Raw genomic sequence first — 21,190 nt, 5'->3', positions numbered from 1 at the left:
AAGGGCATTCAGTGTTGAAGGAAGCAATTTTCTTCTTTTTTAATCTCATTTTCTCTTATTTCACTCCTCACTTCCTTTATGCACTCTTGTCCACCTTGCCAAATGCCAACATTTACATGAATGTCTGAGTTTCAAGTGATGAGGGCAAGGTTAATAAACTTCTATGCTCTCCAGCAAGATAAAGAAGTAGCTAAGATTTACTATGAAACAAAATGTAAGAATTTCCTAAAATGTAAGATTTCCTGAAATTACAATGGAAAAGAAAAAACAAAATATACCTTGTTATTAGTTTTTAAACAATGAACCACGTTTTGCTGATGGAAAGTTAAATATCTTTGAAAGATTATGATGCTAAGTATATCAAAATGCTTATGGCTTCCATTGACATTGGGTCTACCACCTCCAGATTAGAAGCAAGGGTCATATGAGAGAGGTGAATATAAGGCCCCAGAGGTCATTTATCCTAACCTTTTAATGTCTAATGAGACATTAATGAGGCATTTGAATCTTTAGGCTAAAAACAGCTTGGATTATGTTACCACCAAAGTTGGTAGAGAGAAACCAACTAGACATTTCTTAAGGGAATTAACTCTTTTTAAATGACTACACTCAGTCAAGGTCACATTCAGGACATTTTTTTTCATAAATTCCCTAAATTTTCCCACTCTATAAATTTACTCTGCCCCTCTAGTATAGTCATGCATTACTTAACAATGGGTAAGGCATCATTAGGTGATTTCATCGCTGTGTGCACATCACAGAGTGTACTTGCACAACCTAGATGGTATAGCTTACTACACACCTCGGCTCATAGGCTACAAACCTGTACGAGATGCTGTTGTACTGATATGGTAACACAACGGTAAGTATTTGTGTAACACAATGGTAAGTTTTTGTGTATCTAAACATAGAAAATGTACAGTAAAAATAAGGTATAAGAATAACAAATGGTATGCCTGCATAGGGCACTCACCATGAACGGAGCTTGCAGCATTGGAAGTTGCTGTGGGTGAGTCAGTGAGTGAGCAGTGAGTGAATGTGAAGGCCCAGGACGTCCCCGTGCACTGCTGTAGTCTTTCTGAACACCGTGCACTTAGGCTACAATAAATTTGTCAAAAAATATTTTTCTTTCTTCAATGACAAATTAACCTTAGCTTACTGAATCTTTTTTACTTTATAAACTTTTTAATTTTTTTAACTTTTTGACTCTTCTGTAATAACCCCTACCTTCAAACACAAACACATTGTACCGCTGTACAAAAATATTTTTTTCTTTATATCGTTTTTATAAGCTTTTTCCTATTTTTAATTTTTCTTTTTACTTTTTAAACTTTTTGTTAAGAACTAAGATACAAAAACACACATTAGCCCAAACCTATACAGGTTCTGGATCATTAATATCACTGTCTTCCACCTCCACGTCTTGTCCCACTGGGACGTGTTCAGGGTCAATAACACTCATGGAGCTGTCATCTCCTATGGTAACAATTATTCTGGAATTCCTCCTGAAGGACTTGACTGAGGCTCTTCTTGAGGAGGTGTCACTCTTTTCATGAATATGTCCATTGTGGTTTGCTTCTTTTTTTCATCATAGATTTGCTTATAAGCAGATAGTGCACCAAGAACATTCCTCTCTATTAATGAAACCCTTTGAGGGTTGGGGTCCATGTTTCCAAACTTTTTAAGGAGCTTGTTGAGGTCTGCAAAAGCTTCTGCTAAACCCTTCACTGTGAATTTTCTTGGGAGTTCTTCTTTCTCTTCTCCTGCAGCTTCCTTTTCTCTCGCATCTTCTTCAGTGATAAATTCCTGTTCCAGTTCCAACAACTCCTCATTAATCAGTTTCTCAGGAACCATCTCCAGGAGCCCTTCAATGTCGTCCTCAGCCACACCCAGGTTAAAGTTGTTTGCCATCTCAACTACAGCTTTGTCAATTTTTGCAACCTCTTTATCCTTGGCAAATTCTTTGAAGTCATGGATGAACCTTTTGAGTGTCTTCTTCCAGGTGCCATTCATACACTCCTTGGTGACATCACCCCAAGCCCGAGGAATGCTCTTGATGCGGTCATAGATGTTGTGATGTTATGTTGCATCAGTGTCTTCCTCAATTGCAACAATAGCCTGGGCAAAGGTCCTCCTCAAGTAGTAAGCCTTAAAAGCTGCTATAACTCCTTGATCCATTGGTTGGATCAAAGAGGTGGTGTTTGAAGGGAGAAATACTGCTTTGATATTGGGATGAAGATCACCAATAAAAGGAGGATGTCTGGGAGCATTATCAACAATAAGTAAAATCTTGAAATGTTTGTTATTCTCCATAAGATACTTCTTCATTTCACTGGCACAACAATTCAGGAGGGCATCTTGGAAAAGGAGCTGGGTCATCCATGACTTCTTATTGTTCCTGCAGTACACTAACAGTGTGTGCTTAGTGACGTGCTTGAAGGCCCTGGAGTTCTCACTGTGACAGATCCCAGAGGGTTTCAGTTTGTAGCCTGCAACACTGGCCCTGAACAAGACTGTTATCCTGTCCTTAAAAGCCTTGAAACCTGGCGTTGACTTGGCCTCCTTATGGATGAAAGTCCTTTCAGGCATCCACTTCCAGAATAAGGAGGATTCATCCATGTTGAATATTTTCCCTGACAGGTAATTTTCCTCCACAATCAGCTTATCTAGAGTTTCCAAAAATTCCCCAGCTGCCTTCACATCAGCACTCGCAGACTCACTGCTCACTTTCACATTATGTAATAAACAACAATTCTTAAATCATTTAAACCACTCAGAGCTAGCAGTAAATTCAACATTGTAGTCAGGTCTTTTCTTTCAACATTGCAAATAAACTTTTTGCCTTGGCTGTCATCATGGTGTTGAGAGGTATATGCTTCTGTGTCTGTTCTTTAGCCTAGGTCATTAGAAATTTCTCCATGTCTGATATAGGGCCTTCTTGAATTTTTGTTATTCTCATTGCCTTCAAGGAAGTATATCCTTTAACAACTTCCGTCACTTTAGAGTACACTCTAAAATAATGATAAAAAGTATAGTATAGTATAGTAAGTATATAATCCAATAACATAGTAGTTTATTATCATTATCAAATATTATGTACTGTACATAATGGTATTTGCTATACTTTTATACTACTGGCAGCACAATAGCTTTGTTTACACCATCACCACAAACACATGAGTAATGAGTTACACTAAAATGCTATTTGGCTACGACATCACTAGGCAATAGAATTTTTCAACTCCATTATAATCTTATGGGACCACGGTTGTATATGCAGTCCATGGCCGACCAAAACATCATTATGTGGCACAAGACTGTACACTATTTACATTTCTCAAAAATAATCAGGGGAAATTTTGAATTTATGAGTTTTGAAATGAAATTTAGCTCCTATATATTCCTAAGAATCTGATTCTGAGTGAATTGTATGTCCCTTTGCAATTTTAAGTCTTTTAGAAAATATCTAGAGAATGCTACGCAGTCACATTTTACTTCTTTTACAGCATTCACACTTTTGCTTCTACAAGCTATGTGTACAAAGAAACTTCCTTAGGAAAGAATTCTACAGGTCTCTTGGCTACATTTTGGTACATAGTAGGAAAAGATTTCCTAAAGAATGTAGGATAGTCAAAGGACTTTCAAAGGAAAATGAACACCTCTGACATATTTTGCAAATGCCAACTATTGGAAAGCAGAGATAGCGGCTTAGAATTCACACCTGTTTGGTGTTCTATGAAAATTTTAAAAAGAAGAAAAGAGAAAAAAAAAAAATTCTACATGTGGACAAAAAAAGAATGAAGTTTAGGTATGAAAAGATTTGTCTTTCTACATTTTCATAATTTAATCTCAGATATTCCAAAAATGTAAGACTTTTTTAAAATAAATGTTATTTGTTTTTATGATATTTTATTGACTTTGGGGTGTTTGTGTGGAAACATTCTCCATGTTTTCTGATTAAAATATTTTACCTTGTCAAATTATTATTCCCAAGCAGCAAATACTACTTGCATATCATTTTTATGAAAAATGCCAATTTTCTATGTTAAAGCTAAAACAGCAAAATTTGATTTTAAATATTTAATTCTTTTTAAAACTTGACAGTTAGAGACATTAAGGGGATACTTGTACTTAACTTAAAAAAAATTATTTTTCTGACTTGGAAAGTAACATATGTATATTTCTTAAATGAGCAGACTATTTTGTGTTTATAATTTTATCATCTCCTGAAAACTGAAAGTAAATTTATTCAAGGCAGTGTTTCTGCAATGCCTGATGTAAGTGGATTCAGGGTTATCCAAGAGTTATCCTAATTTAAACCTGTGATGATGCAGAGTTCTGCAGTTCTACCAAGTGTGTTACCATTCCCCAGCACCTAACTCATAATAAGAATTGAATCTAATCTCACAGCTTGGTAAGAAAAATTTGGCTGCTCTAGAGGAACAGATAAATAAATAAACACTTCAATTAGCCTGAATCCCATTGCATCCTTGCTTCCCCATGGAACTGAATTTGACAAGGTATTGTCCATTCTCCATGCAGCAAGTTTCTTTTTTCCCTCCCCAAAGCCCCAGGACATAGTCATATATCCTAGTTGTAGGTCATTCTGGTTCTTCTGTGTGGGATGCCTCCACAGCACGGCTTGAGGAGTGGTGTGTAGGTCTGCACCCAGGATCCAAACTGGATAACCCTCAGCAGACAAAGCAGAACGTGCAAACTTTAACCACTCGGCCACAGGGCCGGCCCCTACCCCCAGTTTCATTTGTAGTGAAAATAGAATGGAGAGAGAATGACTCTGAGGGTCAGGAGATACTTTTTTTGGTCTCACCACCAACTGAAATTTTCTAGCTTTGCTTAGGCCAATGTTGTTTCTGTGGAAAGAATTCCAAGCAACACAATCGCAGTTGTTCTGTATAGTATTAACCAGTTTCATGTTGAACATTGTAAACTACAACCCAACACAAACTTTGAGCTGTATAAACAAATCCCTCGGTTTTCTGACTGCAATTGAAAGAAAAGCAATGATGGAAGGAATCTAAATAATCTTGATGCCACTTATTTGGCATTTCAAATTAATATCTAGTCACATGAAAATTATTTTAAATCTCTGTCTAAATTTTGTGCCAAGGTTTCCAACGATTTCTGAAGATAGCTCTCAGGATTATGCTCTTAAAATGCTAAATTGTTGTTATAATAGAAATTTCATTAAACCTGGGAAAGTTTTGGTGAGGTGGGCCCTGTCTAGAAATATTGTAGATGGGGAAAATGGTGAGATCTCCCCTGATGACTTATTGAGTGCAGTCTAAGTAAATTAATCATTGTTGCTGCCTCTGACATGATAAAGCTGTTTGGCACAAATGAGGGCATATATAAAATTGATGGGCAATTTCTCTGGAATTACAATTGAGATGAGATGAGCCGCCAAGATTTCTTTTATGAAGCAATCTCACAAGTGTTCTCTCGGGCTGAAATTCTTGTCAGAAAGTGTTAAACTCAGGTTCTGCTACTTGTTTAAAACATGCATATCTAGAGTACACTCGCAGCTGAAATCAGCCAAGAAATGTCAGCTTTCTATCCCTAATTATCCAAAACAGAATCAATTCAAATATTATGGAAAAAGCCTTGGAGTGGGAATTAGGAATGTTGAGTTGCTATATCAGCTAGACCTTTAACACTCACTGTGTGATCTTTGCTAGGAGCCCACACCTATCTGGTCTCCACTCTCTCATCTATAAAAGACAGGAGCTTGTTTAGTCAATGGTTTTCCACCTCACAATTTGTTATAAGTTGAATCGTGTGCCCCCAAAATTCATATACTGAAGTCTTAACCCCCATTACCTCAGAATGTGATCTTATTTGCAAACAGGGTCCTTGCAGATGTAATTAGTTAAGTTAGGATGAGATCATACTGGAATACAATGGAGCCTCTTAATTTAATAGAAATTGTTTCAATTTGGAATGGCACAGAAAAATGGGACAACCAGTTAATCAAGAGGTGAGAAGAGACATGTCAGTAAAATGCCAATTTCACTTTGCTAAATTAAGATCATGCTTTATGAAAAGTATGACTTAACTACTCTTTAATTATAGATAGCACAAATTTAAACAGTGTTTTGGGGATCATACTTATTTAACTACTAAATAATCACGTCATATTATGTCAAAAAATATTTTTGACGGGAAAAAAATCCTAGCATATTTAGACAAAGATAGAACTATGCCATGGTATGCTGAATAATGATCTCCAAAGATATTCAGGGTCTAAGTATCCGGAACTTGTGAGTCTTACCCTACTTGGTAATAGGAACTTTGCAGATGTGATTAAGCTAGGGATCTTAAGAAGATTATCATGGATTATCTGGTTAAGCCCTAAATGTAAGCACAAATGTCCTTATAAAAGGGATGAAGATGGAGATTTGACTATAGAAGAGATGTAGGAGAGGTGATGACTGAACAAGAGACTGATGTGATGTGGGAAGAGGTCATGAGTCCAGGAATGCAGGAGTCTCTGAAGCTAGAAAAAGGAAAGAAACAGATTCTCCTCTCACAGCCTCCAGAAGGAACCAGGCCTGCTGGCACCTTGACTTTAGGTCAGCCCAGTGGAACTGACTTCAGACTTCTGACCTCCAAATCTTTAAGAGAATAAATTTGTGTTGTTTTAAGCCACCAAAGGTTACAACAGTAAGAGGAAAGTAATGCATACAGCATTTCTCACATTTTTCTCCCTGGGTTAGGATTGTTTTCCCATCCTGTATAATTCCCTCTTAGTCTAGGGTGATACAGGCAACCTTTAGCCAGTTGACTCCAATTATTTCCAATCCAATGGGTTGCTTAAGAAAGAATGATTCATTAATAGATAGGGTGGCTTTTCCTCTCTGCTATCCTGTGAAGGAGGCGGTTTTCGACCTATTTAACCCCAAGTACTGAGGGTAAATACATACTGTGTATGTCATGAATTACTGGGAGCACCATGAATAAGAAATACGGGTGTCACTGATATACTCAGAACATAGTATTGAGTCAATACATAGTGACAAGATACTACTATTAAAACCCGTCATTTAGGTGGAGTGGTTTTGTGAGCCCTTTCAAATCATATTGCTTATGTTAGGTGTTGTACAAACAGAAGATTTAAAATTCCCTGAGCCATTGGAAATATATTTATTGAAATAATAGCTTTCATTCTCTTTTCAACCTAAAAGTAAAAATTCCATGCATTTTAAGAAATCTCGTTAAATGTTGAATCAATGAAAAACACAGGTTATCCACCCGGTGATTGTCATTAATCAGAGTCAAAGTAGTGAAAGAAATATATTTCAAAAAATTGTGAAGCTTTTTGGTTTAACTCTCTCATTCTTGTTGAAATGGCCATTACAGCAAATAATTCTCCTGAGACAGGGTAAAAGGAGATCAATTTTCTTTGAGGAATTCAAGGTCATGCTATAATACTGGGGAATATTTTTAAACATGGAGAGAACACTTTTATTCTGTTATTATAATGATATGGACACGTTATACTAGTAAAGTAACAAAATAAAAAGAACAAAACAAATGGACAAAAGTCCATGATAAAGAGAACATTTAAGAAACAGGCAGAGGAAAAAAGACACATTACGTAAAAGGAAAAACACATAATGACGGCACACTTCTTGTTGGGAACAAAGCAAGCGAGGAGTCAATTAAAGAATACTTGCAAAGTGATAAAAACTGTGCCAACACAAATTCAAGAAACCTTCTCCAAAGGGTCCATCAATCTTTTGAGAATCTTCTGAAGGCAAAATAAAATTTGTCTCCCACAGACCTGTACTACAAGAAATGTTAAAAGAAGCTCTTTGAATAGAAAGCAAATGATAGCAGATGGAAACTGGTTCTATACAAGGAATGAAGAGTTAGGAAGTTAGGAAATGGTAAATACATGAAAAACAGGAGGTAATTTTCTCTTTCTTCAATTTCCTTAAAAGATAACTATTTAAAGCAAAAATAACAATATAAGATGTGTTTTATAACATGTAGATGTAGAAGGTATGATGATAATAGTACAAAAGATGGAAGAGGGTAGTGAAAGAATGCTGCGAAAATATTCTTCTTTAGAACAATATTGTTTAGAGGATACTGTCATAATTCAGAGATATTTATTGTAAGCATTTCAAAAATCACTAAACCACTATAAGTACACATTAAATTTATACAATGCTAACATGAGAAAGCTGGAATGATTTCCTAAATATTATTCCAAGTCGATCTCAGAAAAAAGAATATTACTAAGGATAAAGCGACTTTTATAACATTGAAACACCTATTAAGCAGAAACAAATAACAATTCTAAATGTATATGCCCTCAATAATAGTTGGTCAAAATTGCTCAAAGTATATGAGTAAAACCAACAGAACAGAAGAAGAAATAAATAAATCTGCAATTATTATTGGAGATTACACCACTCTTCTCTCAATAATTTTAAAAGTAATGAGACACAAATTTAGTAGGAAAATGCAAGCGCTGAACAGCAGTATTAACCAAGTTGACCTAATTGATATTTCTAGATCACAACACTGAACTATAGCAGAATATATATTCCTTTCAGTTGAACATGTAACATTCACCAGGATATTCACCAGTATATCATATACCAGTTCATGAAACAAATCTCAATAAAGTTAGACAAAAATAGAGTTAAATTATAATTTCTAACAAAAAGGTACCTAGAAATTCACCAGATATTTGGAGATAGGAAAAGCGCTTGTAAGAAAGTCCATGTCTCAAAGAAGAAATCACTAGGAATATTAGAAAATATGTTGAACTCAATTATGTGAAAACATAAAATACTAAAATTTGTGAGATGAAACTATAACAGTGCTTAGAGGGAGATTTATAACTGAAGATACTTGTATTAGGAACCATAAAGTTCTAAATCAATGACCATATGAAATCATGGGCCATATGTAGCTAGAGAAGGAGGAACAAATAAAACTTTAGTTAGTAAAAGGTATGACACAGTAGAGTTAAAAGTGGAAATCATTAAAATAGAAAGCAGACAAAAGAGAAAACCAATGAAACTAAAACATGTTTTCTATCAAAGATGGATAATACTAATAAACATCTGTCTAGACCAAGAAAAATAAAATAGAGAAGATCCACATGACCGTATCAAGATTAAAGGGGGAACGTCACTGTAAATTATAAAGATAACAAGAGATTAATTAGAAAATGTTAAAAAGAATTTCACAATAAATTGAAATATTAAAAAATAATCAAAAGAAACAAGGAAAAAATATACAAATAATAAAGAACATTACGAAACAAGGAAACTAACAGCAAGATGATCTACTTAAACAAAAACATATTAGAAATTTCATTAAATAAATATGGTCTAATTCATTGAGATTTAACAACCTATATGAAATAGAAACATTTTTTGAAAGACTTTGGTAATAAATTTATCCAAGAATAAACGCAAATCTCAGTGGCTTATAAGTATATTAAAGATATCAAATTCACAATTAAAAACCTTGGCATCAAGTTAACCTCAAATTCAGACGGCTTTACTAGAAAATGCTATCAAACATTCAAGAAACATATAACACCAATTCTACAAAAAAATCTTTCAGAAGAAAGAGGAGGAGAGAACATTTTCTAACATTTTATTAGGCCAGCATTATCCTGATACCGGAAACAGACAGAGACATCACAAGAAAAGAAAATTATAAACTAACTTCCCCATGAATATAGATTCAAATATCCTCAGCAAAATTCTAGCAAACTGAGTCCAGCCAAGAGGAATTTATCTATGCAGTAAAAGGTCAGTGGACATTAGAAAACTAAATCGATTTAATTTACCACATTAACAGATCAAAGGAGAAAAGCTACATGATAATTTCAATTGATGCAGAGAAAGCATTTTTAAAAATGATAAACCCATTTATCATAAAAATTCTCAGAAAACTAGGAAAAAGAGAAAACATCTACCAAGAAAAAACTGCCAACTTCCATGTAATGCTGAAACCCTGAAAGCTTTCCCTCTGTGATGGAGAACCAGGCGATTGGATTGGACATCCATTCGAAAAAAACACAAAACAACTTTGATCTTTATCTCATGTCAGAATCCCCTCGTCCAAAAAAAACCCTCTAAATCATATTTACAAACACTAAGTTAAAACTGTAAAACTTCTATTAGAAAATATAAGATATTATTTTTGCAAAATTGGGTTAGGCAAAGGTTCTCAAATAGTAGGCAAATCATAGAACCAAAAAAACTTTAAATCGAATATCAAAATTTAAATTTCTGCTCTTTAAAAGCCACTATTAAGAAAAGTAAAAGACAAACATTTATAATATTTATTTTAGTCTTAAAAACTGGTATCCAAGAATATACATATTTTATTTTCTACAGCTGCAAAACAAGAAGGCAAACAATCCAATTAAAAATGTTCAAAAAGACAACCAAGGGATATTATGGTAGTTTTTTTACAGCCATACAATTGTCCTACTGACTCCGGTATTGATTACTCCACCGTATGCCTTTGTCAAAAGTCATTGAACTTATAGCAGGCCAGGTACATTTTACTCTATTTAAATTGATCAAAATATTTGAATAGGTGTTTCCAAAAAGAGATATGTAAGTTAATAAGCACGTGAACAGATGTTCAGCATCATTATGATTAGGAAACTACAAGTAAAAACCACTACATACCCACTATAATGGCTAAAATTAAAAAGACTAAAATTAGCCAGCATTGTCAAAAATGTCATGAAGCAACTGGAATTTTCATCGGCTGCTGTTCAAAATATGAAATGGTATAAGCAGTTTAGAAAACAGGAAGTTTCACATAGAATTGCATTTACACTTACAATGTGACTCAGTAATTCAACATATAGGTATTTACTCAAGAGAAATAAAAACCTATATTCATGGAAACTCATATTTAAATAATCATAGCACCCTTATTCATAATGGCCACAAAGTGGAAATGACCCAATATCCATGGACTTATCAAATGGATAAACAAATTGTGGTATATCTATACAACGGTATACAGCTCAGCAATCAAAAGCAACAAGCTACTTATATATATATATATATATATATATATATATATATACACAACGTTTTTATTTGCTAAAATATTATGCTAATGGAAGCCAGATGCAAAGGAGTCTGGCTGACATTACTGTAAAATGTCATTTGTGTGTTAGACTAGAAATGGAAAAACTAATTTACAGTGATACAAAGCTGATCAGTGATAGCTAGGAGGCCAGTGGAGGGTGAGCAGGGTAGGAAGTGGGGCTTGGGGGATGCTGACTGCAAAAGGGCACGGAAGACTCTGGGATGATGAAAATATTCTACATCCTGATTGTGGTAGCAGTTACAGGGTGTCAACTTTTGTCAAAACTCATCAAACTGTACACTTAAATACATTACGCTCTATGTGAATCACACATCTTAATAATACTGGCTAAAATAGCATTTTGGCTTTTTATGCATGCTTTGTATGTTTCATTAGAAATATCTACCTAAATATGCAAAAGATGCAAAAAGCCAAATGCTATTTTAATCAATATTAGCGAAGTATGTAATATACATTTCTATCACAGAAAAAAATATATAGTTTTTTATATTTAATGAAATTGAACATTTACTTCTAAGATTGTTAATTTAATTTTCAGTATTTCCATAATGGAAACTTTGAAAAACTTTACTGTCTTGTATACTAATTTTTTCCTTCTCTCTGCTTCTCTGGCAAAGGGAACTATGAATGATGTTTAACCAAAGCAATTTCTGCAGTGGCTCCAGCAAATAGCCACCTGCACTAAAGTGTGGGTGAGTATGAGCCTTTAAAATCTTTCACTGGATGAAGTATCACAATTATGTTCTATCATAAAGAAGTTCATATTCACTGGATAAAATGGAGTATGGAGAGTTTTTCATGTGTCAAAACTATTGCCTTAGAGGAAAATCAGACACAAAGACCTCTAAAGTCCCCAGGAAACCCTGTGTTTTGGACAGTCTTGTTTTGAGCAATACACATTGAGCCCTTTTAATCTGTTTGCAGTGACATGTTCTTTCTCCACCTTCACCCTATAGAATTGAAGCCCAGTTGAAACCGGATGACAGTCAGCACCTCCTGACAATTGAAAAGCCCTAAGATCAAAGGGGATGGCAACGGAACAGGGTAATGGCAGCCAGGCATTCACTTGTCGAAGAGGGTTTGAAATCCGTTTTTAGATTTCAGCTTGCTGTAGGCATCGGTGCTTGGACAAGCACTGAGACATATTTGTTCAATTGCTTGTTTTGTTTTTAGAAAATATTCTAACATTTTAATAAATACATCATAGATTTAGTGACTAGAGAGCAAAAAAGGAAAATCAGGACTGTGCTTGTCTTGGGGCATTGATTTATGGGTGATTTTATTAGTATTACGAATATAAATTTGGATGCTTACACCTATAGGAGAAAAAAAGCAATCAAACAAATAAGCACAGTCAGCTCAAAGGGCAAAAATTAGGCTAGTCTTGGTTCTTGGAAAATGTGTATACTTTAAACCCATTTAAATCCGTTCACCTCCTATGCTGATTGGAAAATATATGAAATTTTAAAGATAGGCAAAATCTTGTATCAGCGCTACATGCTACTGATGAGAACATCCAAATGCACAAACTTGGGGAAATTTTGGCTACACACAGTGCAGATTCAATTAGATTAAAGAACAGTTTATAGAAAATATTTGTCAAGGAGTGACTTAGACTTCTGAAAAAAGAGAAAGTTGAAGGATATTTTGGACCAGATAAACATTGAAGATTGGAGGAATAAGTGCTAGAGACAGAGAAGTATTGAGATAATGACAGAAAACTTGCCTTCATTTGGCAGAATGAAAGAGAAGTAGTCGTGGGTCACAGGAACGCAGAAAATTGTAAATATCATAGATAGATGAGGATACCATTTCACTTTTTTTCTTTTTTTTTTAAGGAAGATTAGCCCTGAGCTAACTCCTGCCAATCCTCCTCTTTTTGTTGAGGAAGACTGGCCCTGAGCTAACATCCATGCCCATACTCCTCCACTTTATATGTGGGACGCCTACCAAAGCATGGCTTGCCACACAATGCCATGTCTGCACCCTGGATCCGAACCGGCGAACCCCAGGCTGCCAAAGTGAAAAGTGTGCACTTAACCGCTGCCCCACCAGGCCACCCGGAGGATACCATTTCAAAGTGAGTAGGTGCTGGTAGACTTTGAACCAATACGAAGTCCCTCAGAACAGTAAGTCCCTTGCCAGTGTTGTTGGCGTGGAAGGTTTGGAGTTGTGTTTCCCTGGGGTCAGTTAGTGTCAGTCTTCACAGGCACAATGCTTATCACTTTAAAGGAGACCAAAGAAGTGCCAGACCATAGAACTGCTCCTGCGTGCACAGGCACAGCATCTTTGATATTGACCCCTGACCTGTAACTCATTTTTATGTACAAGACAAGCCCAACGTCTTTAATAGCAAAACAAAGCAGGGCAAGCAATTAAGGGAGCATGATGTCACAATTCCTATCATATTTTACCTAATCACTCCAAGAGAGGGCTCTACTTTTTTCATAATACTGAACTCCCTCCCAGGTAACTAGACTTATCAGGTAGAAAAGTAAAAAAAAAAAAGGAGCAACTAATATCCAGTGTGTTTACACTGACTCAGCAAGATACCCGGAAACACAAAAGTATGCACTAACTTAAAGTCCAGGAAGAAGAATGCTGTATGTTCTCTCAGTCTTTACTTTACCTTCCAGAACTACACTCTCTACGAAACCTTAAATCCTTTCCAAGGTGAAGCTGTCTAAAAGCATCTCTACTGTTGAATGACTAGCAAACACAGACCACCAAGGAAAATATTGACAAATCTGGTCATTAAAACCTGAAATAAAAAGACATCAGAGGAAAAGATTAAAAGACAAATCAGAAAAGGATTTCTATATAGAATTTGAAAAATCTTCTAAATCATAACCAAGATGGCCTTAACCCCCCCCCACCCCTCAGCTTTACTAAACTCTAGACTGCTTTCTTCCTGACTAGGGGCCCCTAACCTCCTTTTTCTTAGAACCTCACCCATAACGACCTCCAGTATTTTTCCACTGCTCATTTCAGGGCTTCAAAACTCTTCCCTATTTCATTTCAGTAGAGTTGAGATCAATTTCTCTCCTCTATTGGAATAGTCTTGAACAAAGACTTTCATATCTGTGGTTTAACTTGCCCAGTGAAAATTTCTCTTTTAAAAACCAATAAGAAAAAGATAAATGTGCAATAGAAAATAATCAAATGACTTCTTCCAGAGAAAGTGTGATTGCTAATAAGCATATGAAATGATGCTTAGTTCAGTAGGGAAATGCAAATTAAAATGACAGTGGCATACAATTTAATAACTATCAGATTAGCAAAATTTAAAAAGTCTGAGGATATAAGTAACGTACACAGCTGATTTTAGGGTAAAAAAGTACAATTACTTTAAGAGTAATTTTACAATATTATATCGGGGTGAAGAAGCCCATATTCTAAAACCCAGCAATTCCACTAGTAGGTATGAACACTAGAGAAATTCTCTCACATATGAAATGTGGACAAGAAGAAATGTGCAAGGATATATACTGAAGTATTGTTGATAATAACCAAAAAAAGTAAAAAATCTAAACGCTCATTAATAGAACAATGGATTTCATATATTCATAGGTTTGAATATTATACTGTAGTTAAAATCAGCTACATTTATTAATATGGAGAGTTTGCAAAACATGACAAGAATTGAAAAAAATTAAGAAGGATAATTTTATGATAATAAATACATGGATTTTAAAAACCTACCAAGCAATACTAAATAATATTCACATATGGTATAAAACTTTGAAAAACACTTATGAAAATTACAAGCAATGGGTTTATTATGGTAGTTATTTAATATTGGTGAAGGAGAGTGGGAAATAAGAGGTTTCAGTGATCTTTTGTAAATAAATGAAGACGACCTAAATGACCTTGCTGTGGAAAGGAAGTCAGCCGCCATAACTTGCATTTGGCAGAGACTCAAAGGAAGACAGAGGACTGAGAAAGATTTATGTAGGAAAAAAAGAGGTTTCAGGTATGCCCCGAGTGGAAGCTGTTGGCTGGATAACTAAAATTGGAGCATCCTATGTAATTGCTTAGGGGAGGATATTAGGCTTCTTCCAGTTGGTCCTAATTTGGATATGGGGTCAAAAGTTAGGGAAGCTGTCAGTTATTCATCAAGCCCTGCTATTTGGGGCTGCTTGTTACAGAGGTCATTGTTTGGCTTCCTAGTCTGGTTGCTGCAGATAGTGGTTTGGCTTCGTGGGCTGCTTGCTGAAGGTTGTGAGTCAGAGTTCTATTTTTACAGAAGGTCTGGCCATTGTTCATTTGTCTATTCAGTCCATCAATCTGTAAAGTTTTATTTATTAAGGAAGGCTCACACTGTTCATGTAAAACAAAAGGTAATTCAATGGACAAGTACTTAAAGTGGTAAGTATAATTTTATATTAATAAAAAATAAAATTTAAAATTAAAATACTATAGTTATGTATATTTCGGTATTTTTGGCATGTGCTAAAGGTTAACACTTATATGCTTACACATATAAGCACAATTCCTAATCTAAAACTATAGATGTGTTTCAAAATAATGATTCTTAAAACATACAGCGCAAGATATTTTGATACTCATAATGCACACTATTATATGATTAAAAATAAAATTTTATTGATATATTTTCATAACTGAGCATTGTAATTGGGGCTGGATAATGCAAGTAATGTATTATATTTCTCAAATATTATCTTTTTTCTTTTATCTTCAATATTTTAATTTACGGGACAGAAATCTGTGATATTGAATATTGTGAATAGCTCTTAGACAAATGATCATTTTGCCCCTCAACTAGTATAGTACGAGTGTTGGTATATAATAGAAACTTTCGTAAAAAGGGAAACATAGAAAATTCTGGTGTAATAAGTGCTACTTTTAGGGGCCAAAGCTATCTATTTGTAAAACAGTTGTCTCCTTGAAAAACATCATATTATTATCAAGCTCAGAAACAAGCATAACTTCATATCTGGTAGAGTATTACAGCCCCTTTTGATTTCTTACTTTGATTTCATTTTGATGTTGCAAACTTTCCTTAGAGAAGAAATAGCAGGGGTTGTTCTTGAGGAAATCATTTTATTTTCTCTAAGAGCTGACTGCTTTGAGGAGGGGGCATACAGGTTTACCAGTGGTCTGGCTTTTTTCTTAGAATCTTTCTCAGTTGTTTGGTATGATTGAAAAGATAACTGCGGATGATTGCTATTAGTCTTTTGCGAATTTTTTGTGCTTTCCATTTTTAGGGGGCTGGTGTCCTAGTCATCCAAACAGTATTAACAGGGCTTGAAAATTATCTCCTTCCCACTCACTCAGCTTCAAAATCAGGTCAGGTTGTTCTGTAAATGAAAACCCAACTGAAGCTGTTTCTCTTATCCTCTTTTTTGGCTAAATCAGGATTCTAGACTTCAAAGCTAAAAATGCAGTCTTTTTCAGGAGCAATACAATCAGTGCAGACAAAAGTAAAACGTACAGATCAGCCTCTTCAAACTTTGAAACTAAGACGAAAAGACCCATTTTAAATTCCATGGACAGCGGAATGTCATACTAATCATGGAAAGTTGACCCATAGGAACAATTTTCTCTGACGTATTTGTTTTAAGAGCTGTGAGCTTAGTCATGCAGTCATTAAACTGGGATAACATGAATTGTTTTCCTTTAAAAAAGGCTATAGGCAGTTTCTACAGGTCCATTCAATAGTTGCAGCACCTCTCTATGAATATGTTCCCTTTACACATTATAGTTGACCAGTAAAAATGTTCTAAAGTCTATTTTAAAGGACGGTTTATATCCCTGTGTATCATTGCTGAGTGACTGTCTTATAAATCTAAAGACTGAACACGTATCTACTTTATCCCCTGTGTAGAAACAAGAAAAAAGAAAGAGATCTTTTAAATTAATATGTAGAGCATCTTCTTCTAAATCTCAGGGAAATATGAGGAATAATACTTTTAAAAAATACCTGTGTCCTCAAGAATATCAAGTTCTGTATAGAAGACAAATTGATAAACTCATAGTTCAAAGCTATATACTATAACATTGTAAGTGCTATCCTAGAGTTTATGGCACCACAGATAAGAAAATAACCAACTCTCTAGGAGGATTGATTAAGGCATCATGGTGAAAGCAACTTTTAATGTAACTTTGGAATTATGGAAAAAAGCACAATAGACAAAGGAAAAAAAAAAAGAATCTTTAGGTAGAGGGAAGAGAATGGTTCAAAAAGCACGAAAGGACACAGTGTATTTGAAGAAGTTCAGCTTGGCTGGGGCATAGACCTAACACTGGTGATGCATTGTGTTGGCCCTTTCATGACATGATAAAGAATCTGAACATGGGCTTGTAGGCAATGAGCAGCCTATAAACATGACCATATTTCAAATTTATTTTGGTTTATCTTTTGAAAAGATAATTGGCAGTGGTGCCATGAAGTATGAGTGGAGAATGAGCTATGAGAAGGAGAAATAGGTGACAAGAAGATGTTAATGAGGCTACTTCAGTGATGAATAATCTAATTCAAAAGCCTATTACATAGGGAGGAAGTAAAGAATCCAGCTTCCATTTCTGAGGCAGCAATTAAAGACTGATTAGTCTGAATGGGAGAGAAAAAGTTGGAGATTAAGATTCTAGTCTAGATAAGGACAGTGGTACAAATACAGTCATGTACCACATAACAGTGTTTCGGCCAGACCACATATACAAGGATGGTCCCATAAGATTAATACCATATAGCCTAGGTGCGTAGTAGGCTATACCATCTAGAATTGTGTAAGTACACTCTACGAATGTTTGCATAATGACAAAATCGCCTAATGACGCAGATGTATCTCCGTCATTAAGCAACCCATGACTGCAATCAGAATGAGAGATACTATAGGAGAAGCAGATTGAGGAGGCTGGGACAGAGACTGAAAGAAGAAATAAGTTATGTCTTTGTACCCATGATATTTTGAAATTCCTCAGGGATGCTCATTAGAGTTAGACATACAGGTCTAGGTCTTGACCCATAAACCCATAAATTGAGTAGTTGATATTCTGTCAGTTGAGGGATCCACTCAGAACAGTATCAGAATGAGAAGAGAAAAGGTCAAGAATAAAACTCTAAGGAGCTACAGCATTTGAAGGCATGTGGAGGAAGAAGATTCAAAGAGAAATAATGAGAAAAAATCATACAATTAGCAGTGTCACTGGTGATGATAGTGTTCTAAAAGCCAAAAGAGATCACTTCCAAAAGTTCAGTTGCCTCTGTCAAATGACAGCACATGTATCAGTGTTGCCATATAAATACTTTCACTGACATTTTGTAAATTTTTCATTGTTTTTTATCAAACAACCTGTGAGAATTATGTACAAAATAAAAATACCCTTACTATCATAATACCTTTTTCTTTTATCTTGCACAAATAAAAAATGAAAGTTGCATTTAACATTTTTGTTTCTTTTCGTCTTTAATTTCGCTTTGTGTCAGTTATAGATTGCACTTGACTGAGAGTAACAGAATACCAAAATATCATGGCTTAAAGACTCAAGGATTTAATTTCTCATGTTAAAAGAAACGAATATAGCTCGTTCTGGTCTGCCCCATTAGATTTACGATATCTTCGATCTGGCTCTTTCATCTAATAACCTATTTCACCATCTTATCATGTGGCTTCCATTCTCAAGGTCAAGATGGCTGCTGAAGTTCTGGTTATCACATCTGAAATGCCAGTCTAATGCAAAAGAAAGAAGAGAAGAGTAAAAATGATGCTCCTCTCAGTTAAGTTAGATCCTTAGAAAGAATCATCCCAGAATTCCTTCCCAAGGCTTGTGTTTACTTGACCACATCTTGCTTCTGTGTAGATTGAAAATGTAGCCTTTATTTCTAGCAGCAATGGGTCAAGATAAAACTTGGAGTCTGGTAAAGAAAATGGATACTTGGTAAGTTACTAGATATCTTTGCTGTGAGCTCCTACTTTTGGAAGAGTTTGGCTAGTCTGAAAATACATAAAAAGTATTTACATATAGTCCCTTCCTTTCATCAAGTAACTAATAGTCAAACAGAAAATCATATGTAAAAACAAAATATGGAAGCAGTATTTTTGTGGTTAAGAACGTGTGTAGAAATCGCTATGGGATGTAGTGGAAAAAGAGATCCCTGGCAGAACGCATACTTTTCAGATGCTAAGACTGAGGTGGGACACAAGAGGATGGGAGACTTTTATGGGCAGAGGAAATGATCTGTGACAAAGCACCAAAAATAGCAATGTGAGAATAACACTGGGCCTCAGAAATGAAACAGCAACTTAAAATCCACATGGAAAGCTCAGAAAGATTAACTTATAAAGAGAAGTTTAGTCACTTGAGTACCTAGAGGCTTCTAGGTCCTGAGTATCAGCTACTGAGGAATTTTGCATGAAAGGTATTCCCCAAAACTACAAGACAAATTTTTTGTTCAAGTCCTGAGTGGCACCTATATTTGGCTTGTTAATTTGCTAAAAGTCCTCATGCTTCCCTAAGGAATGAATTGCTATAGGCATTGTACCAAAGAGGAAGAGAAAGTCTGCTGTTTTATAAATCAAGTGTTCAATTTAGATAAGTTTATTGTTTGAAGAGAATTATTAAGTTAATTAAACAAGGCGGCCATTAGATTGAAGTGTCTCTAAAGCCGTGGAGGTCTACATAAGCAAACCAAAATCTAAGACTGGAAATGCTTCAAAGTTACAAAACCAAAATGCTAAGGACAATCAATCACAAGTAGCCAACTAGGCTTTAAACTAAGGTCAATCAAATAATTTTCCTATTTTTCTTCTGCACTTTCTCTATACATTGTCGGTCTTTCCCCCGGCTCCTGTCCTCAGAATGTTCCTAACTACTTCTGGTTTGGTGCTGCCAATTGATTCAAATTGACTTTTGCTCAAATAAACTCTTAAAATTTTTAATATGCCTCAGTTTATCTTTTAACAGGGTGACATACAAAATGCATTTTAGGTGTATATGAAATTTTATCCCAAATCAAGATATCAGGGTTGTATATAGAGAAATTTAGAACACTTGCTTAAAATGATTGATGTTTAATCAGATTTTTTTTCATAAAATGTGCAATGTGTTTTTCTGAATTATTTTATTTACAGACCCTTGTACTCTAATAATTGTCATTATTTTAAGTATTTAATTATTGATTTTCGAATGTTATTTCATGAATTACATATTTCTATCAGATAATAATACTAGCAATTAGATTTACTAAATTGCTTAACCTCACAACAACCCTCTGTAATAGATACTATTATGATTAAAATTTTACAGACACGAAAATGTAAACATTATATGGTCTGACCTTTCCTTTCAGGGAAAAGGGAGAGATAACCTTTTAAATATGATAATTGCTAACTATTCATAAACCCTGCCACTTACCACACAGACCCCAGTGGGATATTCTATAGGAAGACGAAAGTTATTTCTTTCCATGAATTGGTTTTATTTATAAAGCCAATTTCAACCATTCTTTCAAAATCAAAAGAAACAACGAATTACATAATGATGAGGTCAGCGTACTCTTTTCAATCTTGATTCTGGCAATTAAAATGGTGTTTCTCCAACTGGTTTGTGGAGCTCTAACTTCTCTCACCTATCTGCCTTTTTCTCTGAATGTTTTGCTTCTATTGAGCACCCCTCTTTGTTGAGGCACTGGGGTCCCGAAGCCCTGTGCTTATAAAGTGGCACACATTTGATATCATGGGCTATTTTTGTCAATAGAACATGAGTAGCCTTCAAGAAGCTGATGCAAACTCTAGAGAATGAAGATGAACATGATATGCACAACCGAACCGGGCAACTCCTTCAGGCATTGCAAGTGAAGAAGAGAAGGGAAAAACAAAGCCAGAAGATTAAAAACGACGACACTTTTTTTAGCAAAGCATTTGGGAACAGCTCTCAGTCCCAAGGAGGTTCTGGGAGCTGCTGATCCTACTTTCTTCCCTTCCTTTCTGATTCCCCTACAAATCCAGAAGGCTTCAATGCTTCAAAAGGAAATTTTTTCACTTATTGACCCCAGGTGTAACATGGCAGCAGAGTAACGAATAGCCTTTTACCCTCCCACTGT

At 35.2% G+C, this 21,190-nt stretch overlaps 1 long non-coding RNA gene across 1 annotated transcript in view; it reads left to right on the top strand.

The window, feature by feature from the left end:
- The first annotated feature begins 7,040 nt into the window (after nucleotides 1-7,040).
- The window catches only part of LOC138917747 (uncharacterized), a 31,530-nt gene continuing 17,380 nt past the window's right edge, over nucleotides 7,041-21,190 (top strand). Inside the window, exons 1-3 of the long non-coding RNA XR_011426192.1 lie at nucleotides 7,041-11,816; nucleotides 12,081-12,168; nucleotides 12,963-13,204. This is a non-coding gene — a long non-coding RNA (uncharacterized lncRNA). The remainder of the gene's footprint in view (nucleotides 11,817-12,080; nucleotides 12,169-12,962; nucleotides 13,205-21,190) is intronic.

The sequence above is a fragment of the Equus caballus genome, chromosome 15, assembly GCF_041296265.1.
Source record: "Equus caballus isolate H_3958 breed thoroughbred chromosome 15, TB-T2T, whole genome shotgun sequence".
Lineage (NCBI taxonomy): Eukaryota > Metazoa > Chordata > Mammalia > Perissodactyla > Equidae > Equus > Equus caballus.
This window is presented reverse-complemented; position numbering and strand designations above follow the sequence as displayed.